This window comes from Pelophylax lessonae (assembly GCF_965119305.1).
Source record: "Pelophylax lessonae genome assembly, chromosome: 11".
In the NCBI taxonomy this organism is placed as follows: Eukaryota; Metazoa; Chordata; class Amphibia; order Anura; family Ranidae; genus Pelophylax; species Pelophylax lessonae.
The window spans coordinates 223,866,837-223,880,730 of record NC_138778.1 but is presented as its reverse complement, the minus strand read 5'-3'; positions in this window follow the sequence as shown (position 1 = coordinate 223,880,730).

Sequence of the window (13,894 nt, the reverse complement as noted above, 5' to 3'; positions counted from 1 at the left end):
GCCAGAAATTGCGTTGACGCGTTTCGCCCTCCTCCAGGGCGTTATCACAGACGGATTACAGACAGGAAGTGATTACAGAGAAGCTGCAGTAGATAAGTAGACCTGAGATTCAACAAAGCATGTAAAAAAATTAAAATAAATATTTTATGAGAAAAAACACAAATGTTTATGAAATGTAGTTCTTTAGAAAATAAATAATTCTCAGTTAGGATTTATAACTAAATTTATGAGGCCAAAGTCGACTGGGTGCCTTAAAAAGAAACCAGACTTCAGTCAGTGTAAGCAGGCAGCTGGGTGTACAGGAAAAGGCTGATGCACACTAATAGGCGGTGGGGGGGGGGGGGGGGGGGTTCACAGTGCCAGCAGCACCAGAGATGAAGCCGATCTTGCTGGGGATGTGTCATTGGTGCTTAGAAGCTGTGATGGATGCCAGGTTTGAAACATATTATTGGTAATTGGTACCTATAAAGGTGCCACATGCCCTTCTTGAATCTGCCAGATCTAAATTTTGCAATGACTACAAGCCTGGATTGGCAAGCATTACGCCTGTTTATTTTTAGCTGCCATTATTTAAAGTCTAGCACAAAATTTTCTGCCTCAACACCTTACTTCATACATAGCGCGCTGAACTGCCAAGGGGGTGATTCTGCACTGATAGCTCTCCTAAGAGTCCAAAGAATGCTGAATTATTCAAATAGAAAAGCGCTAGATTCTATTAAACTACGCGAAAAAGGTAATTTGCAAATATGTTTTTATCTGACTAGTGTTATTTGTATTGTTTTCAGTGCTAATAAAACTTCCCCATCCTGTTTCACTTCTTGTGTTCGGAAAATATATATTTAACGTTATAATGGAAAGTTTTAACAAATGTGGAAGATTAATTGCCTGACAAGACCCATCCTGAGGTTTTGAGAACCATAGTAATTTGGCACTGAGTGTTATATTATGATTCAGCTTGGGTTTAATTAAAAAGTGAGGAGTTGTTTTAAAAGATGAGATCATTAAAGTAGATCTAAATTCGATGACATTTTGGCAACTGTGTATCATAAACAATTGCTACGTTTTTTCCTTTGTTCAGCCCTTAGGAGACTCAATGGGTTAATCAATAAACGTGAATGAAGAGGGGTGCCCACCTGATGACCCCATTGATACCTACACTATCCCTTTTTATCACATTATTCTCAAAATCAAGAGTGCAGACTTATCATAGGGATTGAAACTCTGAGTCCTATTAGCTTCACGGTTTGTTCCAAAAGTGGGAGCCACGGCCTGAGTGTGCAGTTTGTACAATTCCATCTTTATCATTAGAATGGCAAGGAACAGGCACTCTTAGGTGTTGTCCCTCGTGGTGCACCCTTGCCCCTCATTTGTGACGCAACTGTTAGTCTCTATTCTATTTCTGCAGACTGGCATCCTATCTTGGATGGTTCCCACCGCTTTGACCTCTGCTATTGTCCAACCTCTTCCTCTTGCATTTGACCCTCAGCAAAATTTCGGACTTTGGATTGTTTTGTATTTTCCCTTGGCCTGAAACTAGAACTATCTAAAAGTCCATCCAGCAGCATCCTGCTGGGCCAGTGGGCTTATGAACAAAAAGCGAAAAAAAGGAGGGTGACACCTGATGATCCTGATGATGTACCTACTCTCCCCCTTGTCATTATCCCAATCCTAACATCAAAATTGCTGATTTACCATAGGGAAAGACACGTCAAGTCCTATAAACTGCCCATAACATATTGTGTTTTCACATATGTTTCATTCTTTGTAACATGTCACAATTAACTATTTTTTGTGAGATGCGGATGTCAGAGCCTAGACATGAACCCGGGGCCTCTGTTGTGTCTGACAGTAACTCTTCTTGCTGAGCTACCTGAGATGCTGGACAGCTCCCTGCTTAGTTGGTTAGACAACCTTGTCTTATGTCTTGTTTCTCCTAAACCATTTGCTTCTCCCATGAACTTCCTATTTAAGCCATGCTTTGTACTTTCTGTTTGCCAGATTATTGTGCTCTCTCCAGCCAATATCTCGCTCTCATCACTGCTGCTTGTTCCTTGACTATGCTTCTACTTGATCCAAACCAGCAAGCACTTGTTACCAACCTTTGGCTTGTTTACTGACTATGCTTCCGCTTGATCCCTACCTGCTATATCTGCTACTGGCCCCCGGCTTGCCTACCTCCTGGTGGGGCAATCCTGAGGACCGTGACCTGGTACTAACATGCAGCAAAACCCATCTCCATTATCAGGAGCTCTGATGAATACTGTTTAGTACTTAGACATCGCACCTCGGGAGAACCTGTGTCATTCGCCAGGGTAACTTGCTTTTAGTCCTGTCCTGCTGGTTGGTGGGAGTCTCTCTACTGCTATAGCTACTGGTCTTTGAGCCTGATCCCTGACCCATGACAGATGAACTCCTCCAGCCTGTTTCAGACATTTCCTCTCTTCATACTCTAGCTTAAACATAAGCTGCAAATCATTGCTCTGGACTGATAGTCCACAACATTCCTGAATGATGTGTGAAGGCATTTATAGTCACCATGAAAGTCTGTGACAGGGTAACAATGCAGAAAAAAATGGAGAGAAAGTTGTCACCCTATAACAGGAAGTAACCTTCATTGCAAGATCACCAGGCAATATGTTAATAAAAGTTGCATATTAAAAACACTTAAAATACATTTCGAAATAACCTTTACATGTTAAAGCTTAGATGAGATTTCTGTGACTGGGTGTAGGTCTACATTAAATACCTCCATTTAACAATGTTACCCCCTGTCTTTGCAATAGGTAGGCAGCGTTTATGCATTCAAAGGCCTGATGCCCTTACAAAGTATGTGTCAACGTCTATAGCATCTATCACATCATTCCAATGGACAGTTCATACATCAGAGAAAGTGTCCAATACATTGCGTGACGTGCACATGCAGAGAAGGAGTGGCCACAAACAGCATTTAAAGCGGGACTTTACCCATAACAACTTGATAAAACATACATTCCACATTAATAATTATGCTACCAACATTAGTGTGTGCTGTAAATTGCCTCCAGCATTGCTCCTGCTTCTTCTTGCTGGGGGCAGCCATTTTGCTGAAGTCTAAAGCCCCTGAGTAGCAGTAAATCATAAAACGGAACAAAACCCTTCGATTTAACGGTTGAAAAAAAACAGTTACAGTCCTGGAGTCCCGGGATTGCTAACTGTAACATTTGCTTGTGTCCTCCTCAACCATACTGTCAAACTATTAAATGGTCGGTGTCATAACAGATCACATGTGCACCATGACAGTTGCAGATCAAACAGAAGCCGCTTCTTTGGCTGTAAAGGATGGGATGGTTTAACTTGCTTTAAGGATGTCAGCAGATCAGCCTCTACAAATTTGGCAGTGCCTAAAAATGTCTATAAAAAATGGAGAGCAACTGAGCATGTGCAGAGCAGCGTGAGACATTGTGCTACTGGATTTTAAACAGTATAGGCACTTATTAGTAATATTGTACATAGCTATACCTGGAAAAGGGGCCAACCTGAAGTGATCTAGCAGGACTTCTTTTTCTGACTAAAGTTCCACTTTAAAATTAAAATTTCTTTGTTTTTGAAAGAAGAATGGAAGCATCAGGGCTTTTTTTCAGCAGGAACGCGGGGGAACACAGTGCCAACACCTCCAGTCTGAATGTATGCAATTGCAAAGGGGTGCTGGTGTCAGTAGGGTGAGCTGAATGGCCTATTGATGCTGGCTGCTGGGGGATCTATTGTTGCTGGGGTGAATCTATTGTTGCTGGAGGGCATTTTGCTGTGTCAAGGGGGGGGGGGGGGGCTACTGTTGCAGTGAAGGATTTATTGTTGCTTGGGGGGAACTATTGTTGGGGGGATCTATTGTTGCTGATTCCAGGGGATCTATTTTACTGCTTTTCTAGTTATCATTACCAAATTCTATACAAATTACCTAGAACCACAACATGATACTTGGTTCTGTATTCTCTTAAAGGGGGGGGGGGTACTGAGAGTGGGTAGGGGGTGGAGACAAGGAGTGACTCGGAAGAGGGGAGTACCTGCACCTATTCACAGAGAAAAAAAGCCCTGGGAAGCATCATAAACTGTATTTTGTTTTCACGGAATAGGTGGTTGTTTTTATCAAATAGGGTCTTTTGTGTGGTCAATTTTTACAAATTGTGCTGCATGGAGTTCTCTTTAAGGCTCGGTTTCCACTAGTGCGACTTGCGGTGCAACTTGACACATGTCAAGTCGCACAGCAAGTCAAAACCCATTGTTTTCAATGGGGCCCGTTTCCACTGCCGCGGCCTCAGTTGCGGCGACTTCAAAAGTAGATTGTGCACTACTTTTGAGCGCGACTTCCCTCTATATATGAGGGAAAAGTCTAACTGAAGCCTCAGTTTACTTTCGCTACGAAGTCGTGCTAGAATTAGCACGACTTCGTAGCCGCACTAGTGGAAACCGAGCCTTAAACCGCACAGGCTCAAAAGAGGCAAAAAGCAATAAGCTGCTAAAACACAAGGGATATTTTATCATCCATCGCTTTAGGAGAAATGCCCAGCCATTGTTTCGTCTTGTGCGGTAGGGCGTTTGGGTAAATATGAGCTCCTGTGCTGGAGGAAACTAAGACGTTGCCAATAATTCACGGTGGACCTCAGGTTATAAACTGGAGATGATGGATGGAGCTGCTATTTGGAGTCTTGGCCATCTGGAGAAGCAGGGGAAAGGCTAGCAAGGAGCTCTGTATAAGTGCTTGAGGCGAAAGGAAGATATCCCCATGCTGAAGAATATTTAATCTTCATTTTTGGCTCGCCACAGGCTAACTGTAAGGAAAAGGCACAACACATGGAGCCTAGAATGAAGGCATGCGAGTTGGGACACCAGCTAATAACCTGTTATTACAAAGCATGATGTGCTTTATTGGGAGAGATGGAGTGGAGCAGCTGGCCTGGACTGGTTGTCGGAGGTCCTCAAATGTTATATTCGTTTTACATCTCTCAATCCTCCCAACAATTTGTTATCTCATATATGTAGTCCTATGGAGGCTTTAATATAATTTCCATGGACACTGCACATACCACAGCTCATAGATCTCCTCTATTGATAACTATACATTCCATTTTTCATTCTCTAATCTGTATCATTACTACTTTGTGTTTTCTCAAAGCAGAACACTAGACGGGTGTAGTTTAGTCAATATGTTGCGTGCACATAGTCAAAACTGAAGGAATATTTAGATATATGTACTCTTGTTTCGACCATAAATTCTCAATTGTCTATCTTTCTAAAAATAAAAATATGACTAAAAATTTCCTTTGCGGTACCAGGATCTAGGTGCATACATGCAAGTCAATGGCCAGGCCCTAGATGCAAGTTTTCCTTGCTCAATAAAGAAAGGACTTAGTTTGTTTTTCGTGTGAGATTTGAGTTAGTTCATTGGGAAGAGGTCTTTCTAACAAGCTCGGGGGTCCCCATGACTTTAAAAACCAAGAACCAGTTTACAAATTAAAAAAACTGTAGAGAAGTTCTATTGTATCCGTCACACTCTTTACATGCCCACAGTTTTTGTTGGTGCTGTAGTGAATTGGTGGCTCCACTTGCTTGCAGAAAAAATGCTAGCCTACCTGACTGCCACTAGCCACACCTGGCCGATCTTCCTTCCAGTCCTCCTGACTAATTTTCTGCCCCAGTCCTGCCCGACTGGCACACTTCCATGGAGATTCCCCAGGGCTAGGATGAAGATTAAGCCCACTGCTGTCTTCAGAGACCACTGTTACAGCTGACAGTCTCTCCCCTTGTGTTGTCTCCAGGGCTGCTGATAAGGCAGTACAGCCAGCCCTCCTGTACTGGGCCTGGGCCCCATCAGTTCAAAAGGGGGGCCCAGGCACATGCTGGGCAGGAGGTCCGGCTGTACTGACTTATTGAAGGCACCAATCCCCTTATGTCTCCCACTGCTGACAGCTTCTCCTCCTCTCCCTCCCTCTGGCTGCACTGCAGGAGGATTGGTTCTAGCACATGCGCTGCTTCCATCTACTGTCTTGGCCCCACTGTGTGTTCCTTCCCCCCACAGCGCTTCCGGCTTCCCTCCTTTCCTGCCAGCAGCTGTTGTGGCACACAGGGGGATATCATTTACTGACTCTTCCTTTCTTGAATAAACACAGTAAGTACCAATCACTGCTGTTTCCATTCATCACTGAGGCATAGTAACTGTGTTTACTATGCTTCCGTTTGTGAATGAGCAGGAAACCTCAGAGCGCTTCTTATTCATTCATCTTTGCAGCTGAGGCTGTGGAGCAAGTGTCAAACAAAAAGCCCTAGGGCCAAATCTGGCTCTTCAGGTCATTTCATGTAGCCTTCACACCTCTCCTTCCCGGGCCCCCCCTTATCTGAGCCCCCACCTTGTCTCAGCAGTCAACAGCAGAGATCAGGACAGAACTCTTTCGCCAGATCCACTGGTCTCAGCATTCAGCAGACTCTGACAGCTGACTCCAGGCCTCCTCTGGTCATCCTCCAGACCCTGCACTTTCTACTTCCCAGCACTGCCTCCAGCTTCTTCTCGGAGGTAGCACAAGGTAAGGGGGATGCACTGTGATGTAAGGGAGGGTGGGGGACTCTTGACATCTGATGTACTGTAAGTGTGAGTGTGTGTGTGTGTGGTGGGGGGGGGGGGGTGCTCTGGACATCCAGTCTTACAAATACAATTGGTCCTTTGAGAGGACAACCATAATGCTGATGTGGCCCACAACAAATTTGAGTTTGACACCCCTGCTGCAGAGCATGTGGCTGATAAATTTATCTCCTCAGTCACTTTCAGTCAGTGGGCCCTGTCAGGTAGGCTGCATGAGGTGATTTCTAACAGCAGCCCTGGTTGTCTCTGCTCAGTGCTGATCTCTACTCACTGTCTGCCGTTGCTCTGTCCTGCTGCCGCACCTGAAGGTTCTCCTCCAACTGCCTCCTGTGGTGGTGATTCATCTAGGCCAGCTATCCCGAGCCTCCATCCCAATGTATTACCTCTTCCCGGCAGGGGGTTTCTTGAAGAGCCAGTTCTATACAAGCTAAGTTCCATCTAGTTTTGTATAGGGGCGCTGTAATATCTGATATCTATGTTCAGACTGGAGGAAGCAGTATACCGACGGAAGCCCACAAACACAGTGTGGGTCACGGTTCCGTTACAGCGGCGCATTGCATTAGTCTATTGTCTCCTGTTTCTTTAAGAGTTGCTGTCATCTACCAGACCCCTGGACCAGTATCAACCTTCCTTGATGACTTTTCTGCCTGGCTACCCTACTTTCTCTCTTCTGAAATCTTCACAATCATTCATGGTGACTTCAACATCCCTGTTAATGCTAATACTGCTACTGCTTCTAAACTTCTCAGTCTAACCTCATCTCTTGACCTGAAGCAATAGATACTACACACTCCACTGGCAACACCCTTGACCTTGTCTTCTCCTATCTATGCACTCCATGCAACATCTCCTACAAACCTATCCCACTCTCTGATCACCACCTTATTAGTTTCGCACTCTCCCTGTCTTCCACCTCCTCCCCCTCCAACTGCCTAACAGGTACCCGTAGAAACCTTCGCCACCTCAACCCTTCTATGCTCTACTCTGCTACTGACCATCTATATGACAAAATCTCACCCCTGTCATTCCCCAACCTAGCCACTTCCAACTATGACAGCTCCCTGTCATCCTCCCTAGACAAGCTCGCTCCCCTCACTACACAAAGAATTTGGCCCCGACCGCTACAGCCCTGGCAAACAGATGATACCAGAAGTCTCAGAAAACGTAGCAGCGGTCTTGAGTGCCTATGGAGTAAGACTAAGTCCCTGGAAGATTTCAACCAATATAAATTTGCCCTCCTAAAATACTATTTCTGCCTCCTCACTGCCAAGCAAACCTATTTTATCACACTCATCCAAACATTTCATCTAGTCCCCGTCATCTCTTCTCTACCTTTAACTCTCTACTCTGTCCTCCACCAACTCCACCCTCTAACTCACTCACTGCCCAGGAGATCGCCAATTTACTTCAAAAATAAGATCGATTCAATTTGCAAGGAGATCTCCAATGTGCAGAAACCTCCCTCACTTAACAACCCATATCCACAGGTACAATCATTACTTCCCTCGTCCAACCCTGTTAGTATTAATGAGGTTGCTGGACTTTTATCTAACACCCATATAACCACCTGCCCCCTGGATCCTGCTCCCTCGCACATGCTATGCTCACCCTCTGACTCTATTCTACGCTCTCTAACTCACATCTTCACCTCTCCCTCTCTTCTGGCATCTTCCCTAATTCTCTAAAACATACGCTAGTCACTCCTATCCTTTAAAAGCCCTCACTGGACCCCGCCAATCTTCAAGCCTTCTCCTCCAAACTCCTTGAACTATGGGTCTACAACCGAGAAAACCATCTGAATAAGAACAAACTTCTTGATCCCCTTCAGTCCGGATTTCGCCCTCAACATTCCACTGAAACTGCTCTCCTTAAACTCACAAACAACCTACTAACAGCAAACACCAATGGACACTATTCTGTACTACTCCCCCTGGACCTCTATGCTGCCTTTGACACGGTGGATCACCCCCTTCCCCTCAAAAAACTCCACTCCCTTTGCCTCTGTGACTGCACTCTTCACTTGTTCTCATCCTACCTATCCCAACGCACCTTCAGTGCTACTTACAACTCTACTACCTCCTCTCCTCTTCCTTTCTCTGTCAGGGTCCCCCAAGGTTCTGTGCTTGGACTGCTCCTTTTCTCAATCTACACCTCCTCATTGGGTCAGCTGATTGCCTCCCATGGCTTTTAATATCATCTATACGCTGATGACACCCAAATCTATCTCTCCACCCCTCAGCTCACTCCATCAGTCTCCTCACGCATCACCAACTTACTAACAGACATATCAGCCTGGATGTCACATCACTTCCTCAAACTCACCTATCCAAAACCAAGCTCATGATAGTTCCTCCCCCACGTTCCTCTTCCCCTGATTTCTCTGTCAAAATCAGCAGCGCAACTATCAACCTGTCCCCCTATGCCAAGGTTCTAGGTGTAATCCTGGACTCTGAACTATCCTTTCAGCCACACATCCAGTCACTGTCCAAAGCTTGCCACCTCAACCTCCGCAACCTTTCATCTCCAAGATACGCCCCTTCCTAACAAATGACACCACAAAGCTTCTAATCCACTCCCTGGTCATCTCTTGTCTCAATTACTGCAACTTCCTTCTCATTGGCTTAACTTTAAGAAGGCTATCATCCCTTCAGTCCATCATGAATGCTGCTGCCAGGCTCATCCACCTTGCAAACAGCTCTGTGTCTGCTACACCTCTTTTCCAATCCCTCCATTGGCTGCCACTCAACCAACTAATTCAATTCAAGTTACTAACCATACCTTACAAAGCCATCCATAAGTTGGCGCCCAGCTACATCACTAATCTGGTCTCAAAATACCAACCAACTCGTTCTCTTCATGCCTCCCAGAATCTCCTGTTCTCTAGCTCCCTTGTAACCCCTTCCCATGCTCGCCTCCAGGACTTCTCTTGAGCCTCTCCCATCCTCTAGAACGCTCTACGCCAATCTGTCCGACTATCTCCTACTTTATCCACTTTCAGACGATCCCTGAAAACACATCTCTTCAGAGAAGACTATCTGGCAACCACCTAACAACTGTACTTTTATTTTCTCCATCAGCCCATCTCCCACAGTTATTACCTCTTGCATCTCTTGACTCTCCCTCATAGATTGAGAGCTCTAACGAGCAGGGCCCTCTGATTCCTACTATATTAAAGTGTATTGTATATGTACTGTCTACCCTCAAGTTGTAAAGCGCTGCGTAAACTGTCGGCACTATATAAATCCTATATTATAATAATAAATCAGCTAATGTGACCCCAGTGCTGAGGGAGAGGGGCGGGGGGTCAAACAAGGATCCTGTGCAGGCAATCAACACCCTTCTTATCAACACTGATGACATCACTGGTTGCAGAGGCGTAACTAGAACCTTTAGGGCCCCGGTGCAAGAAACCATGAAGGGCCCCCCGAACCCCTAGCCAGGTGCCCTTACCTTCAAGGCTGGGGCTCCTCCCACTGGGGAGCACACAGGGGCCCAGAGACAGCAGAACACAAGTGAACTGGATAGGAGGTGTGTCGGGGGCAGCATACAGAGGAACCAATCGCTTCCATTTTCCTCCTGCAGCTACAGGAGGAAAAAGGAGGACAATGATTTCTCTACATGCTGCCCCCAGCACCCCTACTATCCAGGTGTACAGGGGAGCTGCACAGGCCCCCTGGAGCATGGGGCCCGGTTGCAATTGCAACCCCTGCAACCCCTGTAGTTACGCCCCTGACTGGTTGTTAGAACGCTAGTGGCTGGAAGGTTAAAATGGTGCACAATTAAAAACCTGTGGGTTTTGTGTAACTAAAAGGCAGGGTTTGCCCATCTGCTGGCTTGTATCCATTTTTGGGCAATGTTTAGGCATTTTGCCAAGGCACCCGTGAAGAAACCTCAAGGCACCCAATGGTGCCTGGGCACCCTGTTTGGAAAAGGCTGACCTAGATCAAGGTTTGATCTAGGGAAGTGCCAGGGTTAGTGTTTGGGTCAAGTAGGGACCAAGGTCAGTATTTTTTGGACAGAATTTTTTTTTTTTGTTAAATTAAATACGCACCATTGTTTCTGTGCCGTACTCCGGAAACAAACAACATACACATATGTGGTATCACTGCGATCATCAGGAGCAGGAGAATTTATTTTGGGTTATTCTTTGGTGGAAGGTTATTTTAGTAACTAAAAATATACAGCTAAATTTAAAATACATTTTTTTTTTTTTACTATTTTGGGCCAGTTTTCCTTTGATAATAAAATACATTAGGAAATATCCATAACCATTTACTATGCAAATGAAAGCCCAATTTATCCTAAAAAAATGCGGTATAATCCACCTGGATTCACAAAGTAGTTGTAATGATTTTACTAACACATGTCAAAGTTGCGAAATTGTGCTTAGGCATTAAGATTTGTTTTACCCTTAGGTGTGAAGGGGTTAAGGTTCCATTCTGTGTTCTGTTCTGACCAGTAGCTGTTTTCACCAGTATGATCACACGTTTCAAGCACCGCCATCCACGTGAAGCTTTCTGATCCTGGGCTGTATTGGAAAATCTCGGATTGCTCTTTTATGTGCGCAGCCACCTAGGAAGAATTGCTTACCAGTGACACGGCACTTGGCCCGCATTGTTATCAAGATCTTTTATTTTATTTTTTTTCTATTTTGAACATGCCTTTACAAATGTTCCTAATTGCTTTTTATCTTGTGGCATTTTTTTCTTCCTTTGTGTATGTGCACCGGTTAATGAGCTTCAATATTACTTTCTGCGGGCTGCTGTTTTACATGTAAACAAGAACATCAAAGCGCTTGCAGACATAATTTTAAGTCAGTTCCAAGAATCCTCTGCATTTACTTGTCACTGTTGTCATAAAAACTGTTTCCCAGGCAATAGGCGCGGTAACTTTGCTATTTGCACATACGATTAAAGAAAGATGAGAAATTATTATAAAGCGGCACACTCTTTCTTTTTATTTCTTTACATTGTTAACTGCAATTCTTTGCAAATAAAATACATTTTATTGCACTGTTTAACTTTGGTATTATTATAATTAATATTATATGATATTTACAGTATCTCACAAAAGTGAGTACACCCCTCACATTTTTGTAAATATTTTATCATATCTTTTAATGTGACAACACTGAAGAAATGACACTTTGCTACAATGTAAAGTAGTGAGCGTAAAGCTTGCATAACAGTGTAAATTTGCTGTCCCCTCAAAATAACTCAACACACAGCCATTAATGTGTAAACTGCTGGCAACAAAAGTGAGTACACCCCTAGGTGAAAATATCCAAATTGAGCCAAATTAGCCATTTTCCCTTCCTGGTGTCATGTGACTCAGTAGTGTTACAAGGTCTCAGGTGTGAATTGGGAGCAGGTTTGTTAAATTTGGGGTTATTGCTCTCACTCACTCATACTGGTCACTGGAAGTTCAACATGGCACCTCATGGCAAAGAACTCTCTAAGGATCTGAAAAAAAGGATTGTTGCTCTACATAAAGATGGCCTAGGCTATAAGAAGGTTGCCAAGATCCTGAAACTGAGCTGCAGCACTGTGGCCAAGACCATACAGCGGTTTAACAGGACAGGTTCCACTCAGAAAAGGCCTCACCATGGTCGACCAAAGAAGTTAAGTGCACGTGCTCAGCGTCATATCCAGAGGTTGTCTTTGGGAAATAGACATATGAGTGCTGCCAGCATTGCTGCAGAGGTTAAAGGGGTGGGGGGTCAGCCTGTCAGTGCTCCGACCATACGCCGCACACTGCATCAAGCTGGTCTGCATGGTTGTTGTCCCTAAAGATGATGTGCAAGTAAGACCGCAAACAGTTTGCTGAAAACAAGCAGACTAAGGACATGGATTACTGGAACCATCTCCTGTGGTCTGATGGGACCAAGATAAATATATTTGGTTCAGATGGTGTCAAACGTGTGTGGCGGCAACCAGGTAAGGAGTACAAAACAAAGTGTGTCTTGCCTACAGTCAAGCATGGTGGTGGGAGTGTCATGGTCTGGGGCTGCATGAGTGCTGCCGGCACTGAGGAGCTACAGTTCATTGTGGGAACCATGAATGCCAACATGTACTGTGACATACTGAAGCAGAGCATGATCCCCTCCGTTCAGAGACTGGCTGCGGGGCAGTCTTCCAACATGATAACGACCCCAAACACACCTCTAAGACGACCACTGCCATGCTAAAGAAGCTGAGGGTAAAGGTGATGGACTGGCAAAGCATGTCTCCAGACCTAAACCCTATTGAGCATCTGTGGGGCATCCTCAAATGGAAGGTGAAGGAGCGTAAGGTCTCTAACATCCACCAGCTCTGTGATGTCATCATGGAGGAGTGGAAGAGGACTCCAGTGGCAACCTGTGAAGTCCTGGTGAACTCCATGCCCAAGAGGGTTAAGGCAGTGCTGGAAAATAATGGTGGCCACACAAAATATTGACACTTTAGGCCCAATTTGGACATTTCAACTCAGGGGTGTACTTACCTTTGTTGCCCGCGGTTCAGACATTAATGTCTGTGTGTTGATTTATTTTGCAGGGACAACAAATTTACACTGTTATACAAGCTGTACACTCACTACTTTACATAGTAGAAAAGTGTAATTTCTTCAGTGTTGTCACATGAAAAGATATAATATAAAATATTTACAAAAATGTGAGGGGTGTACTTACTTTTGTGAGATACTGTATGTCAGTAGACATGGGCTGAACACCCATGTCTATGTTCTAACCTGAATGGCAAACCCCATTGAAGTCTTTGGGAGCAGAACAGGAAAATAAAAAGTGCACATTTTGAAGGCTTATATGCAAGTAATTGGCAATAAAAGGGGTATGGGGGTCTGGGTACTGCCTATGGATCGACCGATAAAGTTTTTTTCGTTGCCGATACTGATAACGATATTTTGGCCATCGCCCTCCGAGATCGTCATTGTATGCCGGATGGAGCGATATCAACCGGGTGTCAATTACGGCAAGTGGGTGAGAGATACCGATGTGGAATTGCTTATATCTTTAATTTGTACATATGTGAGTGGCATATTCAATAACATTTGTAAACGGAGTTATGCTATGTGACATCATTTACCCTTACATGAGCAATATTTGGAATATTGGCAATATCGGCCAGTCCTGGGGTCGATACAGATATATCGGCAAAAATCAATATCGGCCCTCAATATATCGGCCTTGCCGATAATTGTTCGATCCCTAGTACTGCCCTGGGGTAACTTTTTTTTTTTAAACTATTGTTTTTTTAGGAGCAGTGATTTTAATTATGTTTAAAGTGCAAC